The sequence below is a fragment of the Phodopus roborovskii genome, unplaced genomic scaffold (assembly GCF_943737965.1).
Source record: "Phodopus roborovskii unplaced genomic scaffold, PHOROB, whole genome shotgun sequence".
Classification (NCBI taxonomy): Eukaryota; Metazoa; Chordata; class Mammalia; order Rodentia; family Cricetidae; genus Phodopus; species Phodopus roborovskii.
This window is the reverse complement of record NW_026126461.1, coordinates 11,046,255-11,061,528: the sequence shown is the minus strand read 5'-3', so window position 1 is coordinate 11,061,528 and position 15,274 is coordinate 11,046,255.

Sequence of the window (15,274 nt, the reverse complement as noted above, 5' to 3'; positions counted from 1 at the left end):
AGTTGTTTCCTTAGATTGACGTATAAGTGTGTGTGGAGAATTCTTGATTAATGATTAATTTGTGAGGGCCCAGCCCAGTGAAGGTCATGCCATCATTGGTCATATTGTCCTGGTTTATATTAATATGTTGGCTGAGCACAATCAAGGGAAACATGCTGGCTGAGCATAAGCAGAGGATTCATGTCAGTAAGCGCCGTTTCTTCATTAGTTTCAAGCTCCTGCCTAGGGTTCCTACTTTGGCCTCCCTTGATGATATACCTGCAGGTCACTAGACCCTCTCTAGTTGACACTAGCCAGTTCTTGTTAGTATCTGATCATAGCAAGAGGAGTCAAACTAGGGTAGAAAATTTATGTCGGGAAAGTGGGGTGTTTCTGTGATGAACTTGACTCTGTCATTCTGTATTGTTTTGGGCCATGTTTTTGGAGAAAGGTGGGGGACTTGAGGATCATGACCTAGAAAAGCCATTGAGTGATGAGATTTAAATGAAAACAGGCTAAGCTTGTGAAGTGGGAAGCAGAGACTAGCAGCACTGTTTGCATGATAATTTTATTATGATTGTGCTAGTGAAAAGATCTGTGCTACACTGGGACAGTGGATGCTAGTTACTAGGGTTTAAAAATCAACTTTGATTGAAACCAGCCTCAATGAAGTGAAATTTTCACAGAAGCATTTCCTTAAGGTCAGCTCCAGACGGAGCAAAGGCTGCATTGCAAGTTGCAAGCTGAACTTGACAGTGAACTGCACACTGTGTAAGAAGTTCCTACATTGTACTGGCTTTTAAGGAATGAAATGGTCAGAAACAAAACAGCAAAGAAAGCAAAAACCAAAAACCAAACAAACAAGCAAAGAAAATGAGAACAAACCACCAGGGTCAGAACAGGGAAAGGTCACTGGTAAAGGAATTCCTCAGTAATAATGGAAACCCCAGAACATTGCAGATATTAGGACAAAGGGATCACAACGTGGGAAGGACAGGTGTAGGTGTAAAGTGAACCTATTCAAAGCATATGAGACAAAGAAATAGGAAGCAGAAAGGCCACAGCCCTTTAGAGCCACAAAGATCGGGAGTATTTCCAAATGCTAGACACTGAATTACAGATTTGGTTTTTTACAGCTGAATTTCAGATTTCATTTTAATCTGATTATAACTGGGCCCTGGTTATTACCTCCCAGAATATGAAAGTATTTGTCTTGATTTATTTTTCATAGCGCCCACATTTTAGAGTCTTTTGTCTTTAGAAATGAAACAAATAAAACAGAAAACATCAAGAAGGCTTAGAAAATCAGGGCATTTCTAATTGCATCTAATGCAATGATACATATTTGCTATCAAAAACCTAAAGTGTAGAGATTTGAAAAAGTCAAAAGCAAAATATTGAGAAGATAAAAACAACTATTAGCAACTGTATTGGCTAGTATGGCTTATACACAATAAAACTGGAGTACATAATAAAAACAAATATCTGATAATAACACAAACAACCTAAGCAATATTAAGAAAGAACACACAAAGATCTTATCCTTAAGGTCTAATATAATACAGAGTAACAGAATGTGAGCCTCAGCTGAAACTATGACTCTGTGGTTAAGAGCAATCTCTGCTCCTTCAGAAGAAAGAATTGGTTCTCAACAGGCCCCATATGGGGGTCATAAGATCATAGGACTCCAGTTTCTGGTGATTCAATACTCACATCTAAGGTCACTGGTATGTAGAGAGTGCACATATATGCATGCATTCTCTCAGAATCACATAATATGTTGACTTGTTTTTCCAACTGTGTTTGTTCTATCCTAGGTCTCTGGGCCATTACTGATGGAAACAAACACACAGACCCACAGCCAGGAATCGGGCCCAGCTTCGGGGTATCCTGCTGAAGAGAGGGAGGAAGGATATAAGTAGCCAAAGGGGTTAAGGATATCACAAGAAAAAACACAGAAATGGCTAACCTGGCTAAGAGGAACTTACAAAGTATGAACAAAAAACCAGAGAACCTGCATGGGAGTGACCTAGGTCTTCTACATACATGTAACAGTTGTGTAGCTTGGTCTATTTGTGGAACTCCTTACAGTGGGAGCAGTGGCTGTCCTTAAGGCTTTGGCTGGCTTTCAGGAACCTATTCATTCTACTGGGTTGCCTTTCCCAGCCTTAATACATGGGGAGGAGCTTAGTCCTGCTTCAAATTGACATGCCATGCTTTGTTGATACCCATGGGAGGCCTGTCCCTTTCTGAACAGAAACAAGGGAGTGGATTTGGGGGTGAAGGTTATGAGATTATGAGAGGAGAGGAAAAATGGGAATCTGTTCATATTGTAAAATAAAGAAATTTAATTTTCTATTTTGCAGGTATTGCATAAGCAAAATAAGACTATAACCCAAAGAAGTTTGAGATGGCAATGAAGGTTAGATCCTTTGATGTTCAAAGGCTATCCCTAGAGGCGCTCTGAACGTAAACATTAGTACTCTTTTAACAGGAACAGTATTAGTTTCTGTATTTGTTATCAATGTTGGCTCCTTGATATTTGTCCTGGGGAACATGTTCTGTAACAGGGTCCCATAACCTATTTTCTGAAGTAACTTATCTAATGACTGCTCACTGGAGAAACATGCTAATCCGTGCTCTTCCTTCAATTGGAGCAAGCTTTAAGTTCCTCTTCAGCCAAAACATGACTTTCATTTGGTTAGGAAACAGATGAACTCTTCTGGATTCATTTATCTGAGTCCTACTTCCTTCCTGTATAATGGGGTATTCCAGAGAGTACCGTTTTATTAGTTTTTTAAATTTAAATGAGGAACAATTTTATTTTACATATCAATCCCAGTTTTTTCTTTATCCTATCTTCCCATGCTCCTCCACCACCATCTGATCTCCTTTCTGCTTCCCAGGGAGGGTACAGCAGTCTATGGGGTATCATCAAAGTGTCAAATCATTTGGGGCAGGACCTTGGCCGTCCCCTGTATGTCTAGGCTGAGAGAGTATCCCTCTTTGTGGAAGGGGCTCCCAAAGTTCATTCGTGTACTAGGGATAAATATTGATCTACCACTAGAGGCCCCATAGACTGCACAGGTCTCCTAACTGACACCCACATTCAGGAGGCGTGGTTCAGAATGTGCTGGTTTCCCAGCTATCAGTCTGGAGGGCATGAGCTCCCCCTTGTTCAGGTCAGCTGTTTCTGTGGGTTTCTCCAGCCTGGTCTCGACCCCTTTACTCATCACTCCTCCCTGTCTGCAACTGGATTCCAGGAATTCAGCTCAGTGTTTAGCTATGGGTGTCTGCTTCTGTTTCCATCAGCCACTAGATGAGGGCTCTAGGATGGCATATAAGGTAGTCATCAGTTTTATCATAGGGAAATGACATTTATGGTAGCCTCTCCACTATTGTTTAGTTTCTTAGTTGGGGTCAAACTTATGGATGTCTGGCCAGTTCCCTAGTGTTAGATTGATCTTTAAACCTATAATGTCTCCCTCTATTAAGGTGTCTCTTTTCTTGCTCTCCCCATTCTTGCCCCATTCAATCTTCCTGCTCCCTCATGTGCCCCCCTTCTCCCCTTCTCTTCCTCCTAACCAACTCTTCCCTCCTCCACCCTGTGCTGGCAATTTGCTCAAGATATCTTATTTTTCTCCTTCTCTGGGGGGACCATGCATGTGTCTCTTAGGGTTCTCCTTGTTACCTAGCTTCTCTGGAGGTATGGACTATAGGCAGGTAATCCTTTGCTCTATTTCTAATATCCATATCTGAGTGAGTACATACCACTTTTGTCTTTTTGTGACTGGGTTACCTCACTCAGGATGGTTTCTTCTAGTTCCATTTGCATTCGAATTTCAAGATTACATTTTTTTTCCACTGAGTAGTACTCCATTGTGTAAATATACCACATTTTCTTTATCCATTTTTCAGTTGAGGGGCATCAAGGTTGCCTCCAGGTTCTGGCTATTACCATAGATGAACAGATGTCCTTGTATGAATTTGCATCCTTTGGGTATATGCCTAAGAGTGGAATTGCTGGAAATGATTCTCATTTACCTATATTTTATGAACATAAAATTCAGAACACTTTGTGTCTGCCGACATCAACATATGACTATATTATGTCTTCCTAGAGCTTTTATTATTAAATGATACAACATGGTTTTATTGTGTGTTTAAGCTTTGAGTAGACACACACACACACACACACACACACACACACACACACACACACACACACTGTATCTATTCAATAATGCCAGGTAATTTTAGACTAACCTGGATGCCACACATATTTAATCCCAGCACAGGGAATACACAGACATGAAAATTTATGTGATTTCAAGGCCAGCCTGGTCTTCATAGTGAGTTTTACATTGGCTACAGATGCATAGTGATGTACTTTCTCAAAAATATTATCTATTACTCTGCAGAAAAGATATATGCACTAATTATGAAATCCTTCAAACCATAGTTATCTTAAATCGTGATTCAGACTGCTATTGCCTACTGACTAATGTATTTCTACATTGACAGATACTCATCTAAAAATAATTTTTCTAACTAAAATCAAGACATTTTTACTCAAAAGTTTTACCATCTGTTATATACTATAAAATAATGATATAATATCTTGCTCTTGAGGAAGAGATACCTAGTAAATATGTCCACACATTGTCAAAAGATACAGACTGTGAACAACAGTAAATCCAAGTGAAGTAAAAGCAAGTCATAATACACATACAGGTTTTGTTGTTGTTATTTGTTGTTGTTGTTTGGGTGTTTTTGTTTTTGTAAGAGCAGAGTTGATCTTCTTCAAAAAGACACAGAGAAACTAACAGCATTGCTGTATTACTGTGTGATAATCTGGGGAACAAACAGTTGAGTAGAGGGATGGGTAGTACAGCATGTCTCTATGAAATTGTGGTTAAATGAACCAGGAACAAGGTCCTATGATTGATAGCAGGTGGGGAAGTCATAGCAGGAGAAATGAGGGCAGAACTCAAGTGCCTGGCAGGCTACTCTTCAGAGCTTTGTGGATTGTTTCCTTTTGCTATAAATTCTTTGTGTAAGTAGATTACAGAAAAGGTGTGTGTGTGTGTGTGTGTGTGTGTGTGTGTGTGTGTGTGTGTGTGTGATTTAACTAAAATCTTAAAGTATTGAAGTAAGGAGCTTAGAGTTTTCTACACTCACATTCATGAACTACAGATGATCATTGCTTTTGATCCATTGGACCTCAGGCAGAAAAGAAAGAGAAACAACACTCATACTTTTTATTTTTCTTTCCTCTATCTATCTTCATAATGGCATACATGATAACAAAGAAAGAAAAAAAAATTGAAACATTCTAAAATCAGATGATAGTTAATAATCTTATATTTCTATTGCCTTTTGAGCTGCTATTATATTACAAATAAATATGTAATAATTTATATCTGGAAGCACAAAAAATTTACATACTGTTAATTCATGATGAGAATTAACTGCATTTGAAAATGTGTAATAAAATACTCCAAGAAAAATAACCTACTAAATAAAAAATTTGTATTTTTTAATATTTCTTTGCTATTATAGTTATTCACAAATGAGCTTATGATCAGAAATGGAATAAATGGCATTGTGCCTGAGTTTTGTCTTTAAGTGTATAAAAAATGCTATACATATTTTAAAATAAACTCATATTTAAAATAAATGAGATTATTGCTTTTATTCTTCCTTGAATCATGGATAAGCTATTTTAAAACATGAAGTTGATGGACTACTACTGTATTTCCTTTTAAGAGTCATCTTACTTAAAAATTATAAATATATGTGTGGGTTTTTTTGTATGTGGGTGTGTACACATATAAATCCAGTTTTCCAGAAAACAATATAATATCAAAACATCTAGAATTTTATACTGTTTTGAGCTAGAAGTCATGTGTTCTGGGATCCTAAAGGGTCTTTCATCATAAAGTAAATAATGTTTAATAAAGAAGTTATTAGAACTTTAAGAAAGTGACATACTTGAAAATCTCTATGTCAGGGTATAAGTTACCATGTTCTGCTTAAGTGGGAATTATACATAAAAAGAAAAGAAATATGAATATAGCTATGTGAAGGAGACTAATGAGTACCTTTGTAACAAGTTGTTTCTTTGGTGTATGTGGACCATGTTTGTAAACTATCATTAAACAGCCCTCTCTGGCTTTAGTTGAAGTTACAGATGACTACAAATATGATAATATGGTCTACAACTTGAGTGAAACCTAATAAATTAACATATGTGTAACATGAATGAACAGAAATTAATAGAAAATGAATATTTGACATTGGGGAGGAACAAGTTCTTATGAAAATGTTAGTACATATATTCCTCTCACACTATAATCTGCATTCCTGGAAATCCCTCTTTTACAGTCCACTGGAAAAACTTCTTTTTTTTTTAATCCAACAGTTTGTTTTTATATGACCTTGCTTAGGTGTCATCTAAATCTTGTATTTTCTGAAACTCTTAATACTTCTGAGTCATTCATTCAATTCACCATCATTCATTGAATTCATTAACCATATTCATTTATTTGACTCCCTCAAAAATTTTACTTGTAGTGATCTCTTGTTTGTGCTCTAACAAATAAAGCTTCCATGAAGATCATGGATATCTGGAGGTCTGTACAGTCAGGAAGTGTTATGGCTGGACAGAGAGGGGGATATAAGGCAGGAGGATATGAGATCTCACTCTTTTTCAGCTGAGAAATTAGCAAGGTAAGAAGTGGCTGTGACTTGCTCCTCTGTTTCTCTGATCTTTCGGCGTTTATCCTGATACCTGGCTCCAGGTTTTTATTATTAAGACCAATTAGAACTCCTTCAACATCAACTGCCCAGGAAACATAATCCAGCAGTAAATGTAGAGCATCTGAGAACCCTGTTTAAAATAGTATTTCTGTATAGTGTTGTGCTGCTATTTCAGTTTGAAGGAATTAGTAACATAACATTGAACACAGAATGGTTTGACTGAGAATGGCCTCCACAGGCTCAAATGTTTGAGTGCTTAGTGTGTGTAGGAAGGACTAGCAGGTGTGGCTGTCTTGGTGTCTTGGAGGATAGTGCTCTCTCTCTCTCTCTCTCTCTCTCTCTCTCTCTCTCTCTCTCTCTCTCTCTCTCTGTCTCCCTGTTGCTGTACATCGGGATATAGAATTCTCAACTACTGCTCTAGCACCATGCCTGTGTGCTTCCTGCCATGATGTTCATGGACCCAATACTCTGAAACTTTCAGGAACCAGATCCTCTGAAACTTTCAGCAAATTACCAATTAAATGCATTCCTTGGTAAGAGGTTCCATTATCAGGGTATTTCTTTACACAGTAGAATTAAAAAACAACAACAACAACAACAAAAAGAAACAATGATAAATATTGCAAGAATTGTTGTTCCTACTATAGAGAGTAGATAACATGTGCTCCCTGGGACAATTAGGTTTTTGTTATTCTATCGCCTAAATTTATAAATGTAATTTCAATGAAAGAACTGTGCTAACTTAAATCCTGTGATACTTATTACAGATTTGATAACAAGGTAAGGAATTTTCAAAATTACATATAGACTGTCCTTTTGAGTTAATTTTTAGAAGGGATGGTGAATTGGAAGAATAAACTGATTATTAAGAGAAGTGTGATAGCTGTGTTTAGCAATGTGAGAGATTCACATATTGAAAGAAAAATATGTAGGTTTTCCCTCTGAAATTAAAACAAAACACATATGAAAATTAAGAAATCATTGCAGACTAATATAGAACAATGCAAATTATCTCAAGGTAATTTCATGAAGCTATGGAATTTAAGCATCAGGTAAATGTAATGGTTATAAATGGTATGAAGTTAGTAAGAATAGTGGTTAAACTTTAGTGTTTAGAGAATGTTTTGCCCTGAATACAACTTCCAGTAAAAAATATAACTTTTAGATATATTATGCTTTCAAACCACTCTAAGTATTAAATTTATTGTTCTCATTCATTTTCAAGTGTCAAAACTTTTCAGTGACCTACTTCAGCTAAATGCTCTACTTTAATGTATTTATGAGCATATTTATATTTTATATGTTGCTAATTGTTCTTGCAATTTTTTATGTAGGTAACTCATTTATCTTAGTTCCATGTCTTTAATGAAATGTTAGGTAGCCTGTACAGAATCTAGAAAGGTAAATTATAAAGAAAGGTGCTTTGAACACAGACAAGAACACAATAAAAATTATTTGGTTTGAAAACCAAAGTGAAAAAGAGAATGTAATAGCCATAAATATGGTAATTAATATATTTTTAAAATAATTGTTACAAATGGTCATTTGTTTTGTATATAAGGCAGATTTTATAAAAAAAAAAGCAAGAAACTCAAATTAGTACTTTAAGAGTTTAAAAATATTTTTAAAATCTAAATAAATTAATTATTACTCATTGTTCACTGAAGAGAAAGAATAAATAATTCACTTGAATTTCTGCTGAATATAAATAATAATTCTACTTGGAGAGTAAGTTATCAAAGACAGTGGAGGGCATCAAACACAGCAAGGAAACGTTATAAAACTTTGATAAACATAACCATTGTATTTATTCTAAAATATTTATCAAGTAACATCTAAAACACAACATAACTTTAAAACAGCTATTATTTTTAATTATTATGTCGATACATATGAAGTATAAATACAACTGGCTCTTGAGTGACATTAACTTCCTTTCTATCTTCTTTGTTAATATGTGGACATTCTCTACCTAATTACCTAAATGTGTGTAATTAAGACAATTAAAATCAAAGTCTAAATTTTAATATACCATGCTGTTTTTTTCTCTATTAGTGGTAAATGTTGAAAAATTACTGGAAACATTGGGGAATTGTAAAGATGATGGCGAAGTCTTCAGAAATTGTGAACTTTTATTTTTCATTTGAAATTCTGTGGATTCAGGCCATCTGCTTCTAGTATAAAAAGAATACAAAACCCTTATTTAATTGATTAACATATCAATTACCTTGTGTTATATTTCACAAGTTAATGTAGAATTAAATTCAAAGAATATAGATTATTAGATTTTAATATCCTTAAAAAGTCTTTTTTTTTTTTTAAATGTCATTAGGAAAGGAAAAGAAGAATGAAGAGTCCCAAATACAGGGATGAGGAGACGAGACAATGAAAACTTAAATGTTTAAATATGTGTTTGCTGGGCATTGGTGGCACACACCTTTAATCCCAGCATTCTGGAGGCAGAGGCAGGCAGATCTCTATGAGTTTGAGGCCAGCCTGGTCTACAGAGCTAGTTCTAGAACAGGTTCCAAAGCTACAGAAAAACCCTGTCATGAAAAAAAAAAACAAAAAAAGTGTTTAGCTGTAGATGTCTGCTTCTGTTTTCATCAGCTACCAGATGAGAGTTCTATGATGATGGATGAGTCAGTCATCAATCTCATTATCAGGGAAGGGCATTTAAGATAGCCTTTCCATTGTTGTTCAGATTGTTGGTTGGGGTCATCCTTGTAGGTCTCTGGACATTTCTCTAGTGTCAGTTTTCTCTTCAAACCTATAATGGCTCCCTCTATTATGGTTTATCTCTCTCTCTCTCTCTTCTTTTCTTCTCTTTTTTTTTTTTTTTTTTTTTTTTTTTTTTTTGCTCTTGGCTATTCCTCCCCTGACTCAATCTTCCTAGTCCCACATGCTCTCCTCTCTTCATTTCCCTTTCTCCTAACTCCCTCTCCACTCACTGCCCCCCTGGAATCCATTTGCTAAGAGGGAGGAGTGATAAGAAAATGGGGCAAAACCAGGATATAGAAACCCACAGAAACAGCTGACCTGAACAAGGGGGAGTTCATGGACCACCAGACTGAAAGCTGGGAAACCAACATTGGACCAACTCAGACCCCCTGAAAATGTGCCTCAGTTAGAAGGTCTGGGAAGTCCAAGGGACCTCTAACAGTGAGATTAGGATGTATCTCTGGTGCATGAAAGGACTTTGGGAATACATCCCCCAAGGAGGGATACTCCCTTAGCCTAGAGGCAAGAGGGAGGGCCTAGACTTGACAGATTTTGTTGATCCTTCCTGGAAGGCATCACCCACCCTATGAAGTTGGGGGTGGGGAATGGGATGGGAGGGAGGTTGGGGGGCATGTGGAGAGTGGGAGAGAGGGAGAGGGAACAGGGATTGATATGTAAAATAAGAAATAATAATAAAAAAAGAAAAAACAATAACAACAAAAAGCTTGAATATGTTTTTGTTCCATTTAAACATCTTAAGTTTTTTTTGTTTTGTTTTGGTTTGATTTGATTTGGTTTTTTTTTTTTTTTTTTTGGAGACAGGGTTCTCTGTGGCTTTGGAGACAATCCTGAAACTAGTTGTTGTAGACCAGGCTTATCATGAACTCACAGAGATCCTCCTGCCTCTGCCTCCCAAGTGCTTGGATTAAAGTCATAATCCAACTCTGCCTGGATAACAACTTAAATTTGATAAAATTTACCAAAATTGGGACAAGTTAATGAAAATCAATGAAAAAATCTTCCTTTGTTGTGAGAAACACTTCCAATTTACATTACTTTATCTTTGTATACATATGTCTAGAATTGAAGAAGCTATATATCCTAAACCTGTCACTATTCTTTCTGATTGTTATTCTAAAAAAATATGGAAGTTCCACATATTAATATTTTCTGAAATGCATAGTGTTTATATAATTTGTTATTAACATCTATACAAATGACTTTCCTCTACTTCATTTGTTATATGTTTCTACTAACAGATACTAGGGCAGAACAGCTATATTATAGGCTTAACTCTTATTTAAGGTGTATAAGGCCATGGTTCAATTATGTGTACACACATACACACACACACACACACACACATACACAGTCTCTGTAAACAAAACAAAACAAAACAAAACCTTATTTCAAGCTTTCATCATTAGCAAATGAATTGTTAGCAGAATTAGGAATTGGGAATCAGTGTTTTCTATTTATACAGAAAAACTGAAAATGTTAAATATGCATTTGTATTTATATATTATATTCTTTTAAATCAAATTGACCATATCTTGACATTATTTTAGAAATCAAACTATATAAGCTGTATGCTAATTTCATATGCAGAATATTATGTGTTCTGTTCTATACAGTAGTATATGTTTCTCAATATTAAATTCAAATTAAATTTGAATTCTTGGTGTTATTTATGTATCCCAATTTTAGATATTGTAGGATTCTTCTACTAAATTTAAAGTTAAAGTTAAAAATCTAGAATAGTTACATATTAAAAATCAATCAACACATTTGGAAAAGTTAAATTGCAAATGCAGTTTATATAATAATTCAATTATTTTATTTCAAATTTGATTTGGAAACAATAATTTTTATGAGATAATAAACCACTATGGCAGAAATTTTTAGCCTGGATCACAGCTTTGAAGGATTTGGTGCCACATTGTCTATACTGCTTTTAGAACTATAACAAGACAATGAACCAAGCAAGGAAGCACATGTAAGTGTGCATATCTATGAAATATTACATTCGTACAAGGTAGATACCAACAGAGGCTAGAGACATCAGGCTTCCCACATGATCACATGTTGTCTGGAAATTGATCAGTTGTGGTTTTATGTAATTCTGTCTTCCTCAAAGAGATTTTCTTTGTTTGGGTACAACGCTTAACTGTGTATATAAGGATGCATTTTAGCATGTAGTTAGGGATTATGCTGGTGTAATAAAAGTGGCAATATTTGGTTCATCTCCAAGACTCATAACCTCACTAGTTAAGTAGTTGCCTAAATTTATAATACTAGGCATGATGTCCCTCCTACTGGTATAGTCAAGGAGCAATCAAGTTATTTTTAAACAATACTAAAACCACTCCCATCAGAATGGTCAGCTGTTTCATTATAATCTGGCTCACCATAATACATATGGAGTGTTAGAACACACTGTGTTGTTCTGTTGTACAAAGATTAATTTTCTTGATTATTTTAATACCAAATGAGGAACATGTGATAAAAGTGAAATATAATCTAACCCAGTTTCTGAAACTAGTTTTTGTGTGAGTTTAATATTAGTATTATAAATATCATAGACAATTATTAAGTTCATGAGTGAGTCCCTAAAATTTAGAATGAAAATAGCAATATATTTGTGAAAGATATGATTATTTGAAATTAAGAGTTAGTTATTCCCTTCTAAAGTATGCTACATTTTTTTTTCCTTTTAATTAGACGTTTCTTTTTATTATGATAAGGTTTGCATTTAAGACATTTGTAAAAATACACATTTTTTTATGAAAGCATTTGAATCATCTTAACCATTAAGTCACAAAATACCTGATTAAAGAAACATTGCAGATTCCCATTTTCCTGAGGAAACCCAAAACCATTCTGATCTCCAAAATGGCTGTACAAGTTTGTACTCCCACTAGCAATGGAGGAGTGTTTCCCTTTCTGCACATCCTCTCCAGCCAGGGCAATTTAAGGGACCTCTGACAGTGGAACCAGCATGTATCCCTGGTACATGAAAAGATTTTGGGAGCACATTACCCATGGAGGGATACCCCCTTAGCCTAGAGACAGGAGGGAGAGCCTAGCCCCTACTCTAAATGAATTGACAAATTTTGATGATCCCTCCTGGAAGGCCTTACCCTTCCTGTGTAGTGGGTGAGGAATGGATGTGTGTGTGTGTGTTGGGGTTGGGGAGCATGGGAGGAAGGGATCGGGAACTGTAATCAATATGTAAGAATATTAAAGTATATTCAAATAACAAAAGAAACATTGCATTAGTCAGAGTTGCTTAAAATGTTCAATATAATTAACTTTTCTTTAAAATAGAAAAATTTATTTGAGTAGACTATTTTGTCTGAAAATATTTTCAAGTATCCACATTTTGCAAGGTTATTTTATCTTAGGAAATATTTTCTTATCTGTATATATATTTAACTGACAGAGTTGACCATCCAGTAATTATTATTTAAAATGAAAATTATTTCTTATTGAATAAATATATCATGTGTTTCATTAATTGTGAACAAGGGGGCAAGAATTATTCAAATGTACATTTAAGCACTGTGAAAAAACTAATATCTAGACAAGATTTGCTATTTGTTTTCACATTTTCACTATACTTATATGATTCAAAAACTGGAGTTGACTTTCACAGGAGACAAAGAAAGGGTTAATAAGAACTGAAACCTGAGTCTGTGAAATAAGGAATGTTCACTATTTTAATTTTTATTTTAATTCCTAGCGAGTGCTCAGAAGGTGCTTCCTTTTGAAGATAATCGTCAATTTTGAAAAATATTGTCAATTCCCCACAGTTTGAAAATTTTCAATTTAAATATCATTTTGTCTTACTATTTGTTTGATTTTTATGGTTTGTTTTCTTACTTTCTATCTGTTAATTTTCTTGAAGGAATTTCTACAAGTACATGCAATTTTGTATAGTTGTTCATTGTTTAAAAATCATTACATCATTTGCTCAGCCAACTATTTGCTAGGCATTGACTGAAAGAAATAACCATGGGATTTTTAAAGGAAATATTAGGGGTTATAAATATAATTTATAATTCATTATAAGTGAGGCTAAGGAGACCCATCCTCACTCAGTGTTCACACAGAGATGTTTTTGAATAATAGAAAGTAGAAACAGTATAGAAGTCTTAATAGTTCAACAAGTGTTTAAAATTATATGGGGAAAAAAATCCATTATGTGGACTTTGAACTTGTTAGTAGCAAAGTATGGCATTGCAGAACAGATGAATGGCACATATTAAACAATTAGAAAACAAGTCAACATATAAATAAGGTCTTCATAATGAGAAATAATGAGGAATGACAAAAAAAAAAAAAAAAAAAAAAAAAAAAAAAAAAAACCCACAGGCAAAAGGAATATCCATTTCCCTGTAGTCCTAGGAATTCCATTTTATCAAATGGATAATGGGAAGTTATAAAAGCTTTTTGTCCTTATGACAGCATCCGTTTGCTTATAGTCCTGGTTGAGGAAAAACATTTGTCTTTTCAGAGTGTCAGTTAAATCTCATTTACTGTCAAAGGCGAGAACTCATCCCTGCTTCTGAGAATCGGTCTTTTATCACAGAAAGTAAGTAGAGAAGGCAATGCAAGCATGTTTCCCCCACAGACTGACACTGAGTGAGTACAGCTTGAGAGGGAACATTGAGTATTTAATACTGAAGACACAAATAGAGAGAGTTAAAATAATAATTCTACATTAATCAAATATACTTCTTTATTAGCTCCTTTGACTCCATCATATTCATTTACAATGTACTTCACTTACAAACTATTTTTAAAAAATCTTAACTTTGGTGTATTTTATGAGACTCATTTGGTTGTTTCCTATAATCAAAACCCATAGCTGAGCCTTGGACATAAAAGGGAAACTTACAGGGGAGGGGATATTCCAGAGGAGGGAAGGGAAACCACAATGAGAATATATTATATGTAAAATAAATCGTTCCAAAAACAGAAAAGGGGAAACTGTGGATCCCCCTGAAAACAGGAACTTAGCAGAAGGTGGCTGAAGAGTACACAGAGGAAGCTCAATATTTTACAGAGATATGGAGATAAACATGTTGCTAATCAAAATAGCACGAGGAAGAGCAGCCTCAGTGCCAAATGGGCAAGGCTAACAAAAAATGTGCAAAGACAGTGTCTGAAACTAGCAGAAAAGCAGATACACAGAGAAAGGGAGGGCTAGCCCATCTGATCTGAGAGACATGGGAAAGGGAGGTGTTTGAGAATTAATGCTTCTCAGAATGAAGTGTCTGCTAAGAGCACATCCAGGCCAGTATCTTGGAAAACTGAAGCTGCTTTATTTTCCTTTCTCTAAACTCATAGCACACAGTACCACAATTTGCTTGGAAGCATCTGTCGAACTCACAACAGAAGAAGGTCACTGAAGACAGCTTACTGGAAAATAAACACACAGAGATTTGTGTCAGAGACATAAAGAAAAGCAAGGGTCACATTTCTTTGAATAATAGCAGCTTGGCTGGCTACTTGAATAGAAGCAAGAGAGAGAATACGTGCATGTGGTTTCATGAGAGGACTATGGCCATGGAAGACTGTGGTTATTGAGAAGGGAAAGCATGAGACAGATTTGCACTGCTATACTCAGTAGAATTTTCTGACCCAGTATCTGTGTAGTCTTCATGGGGACATTGGTGATCCTTTGCAGGACATAGTTCAAAATAAGCTTTGTCTTAGGAATATGTTCAACAAATCCGTCTGGCGTATACTACACTCAAGGGAAATCTGGTTCTGTAATACTTTTTACTATTGAGCAATGAAATAATGC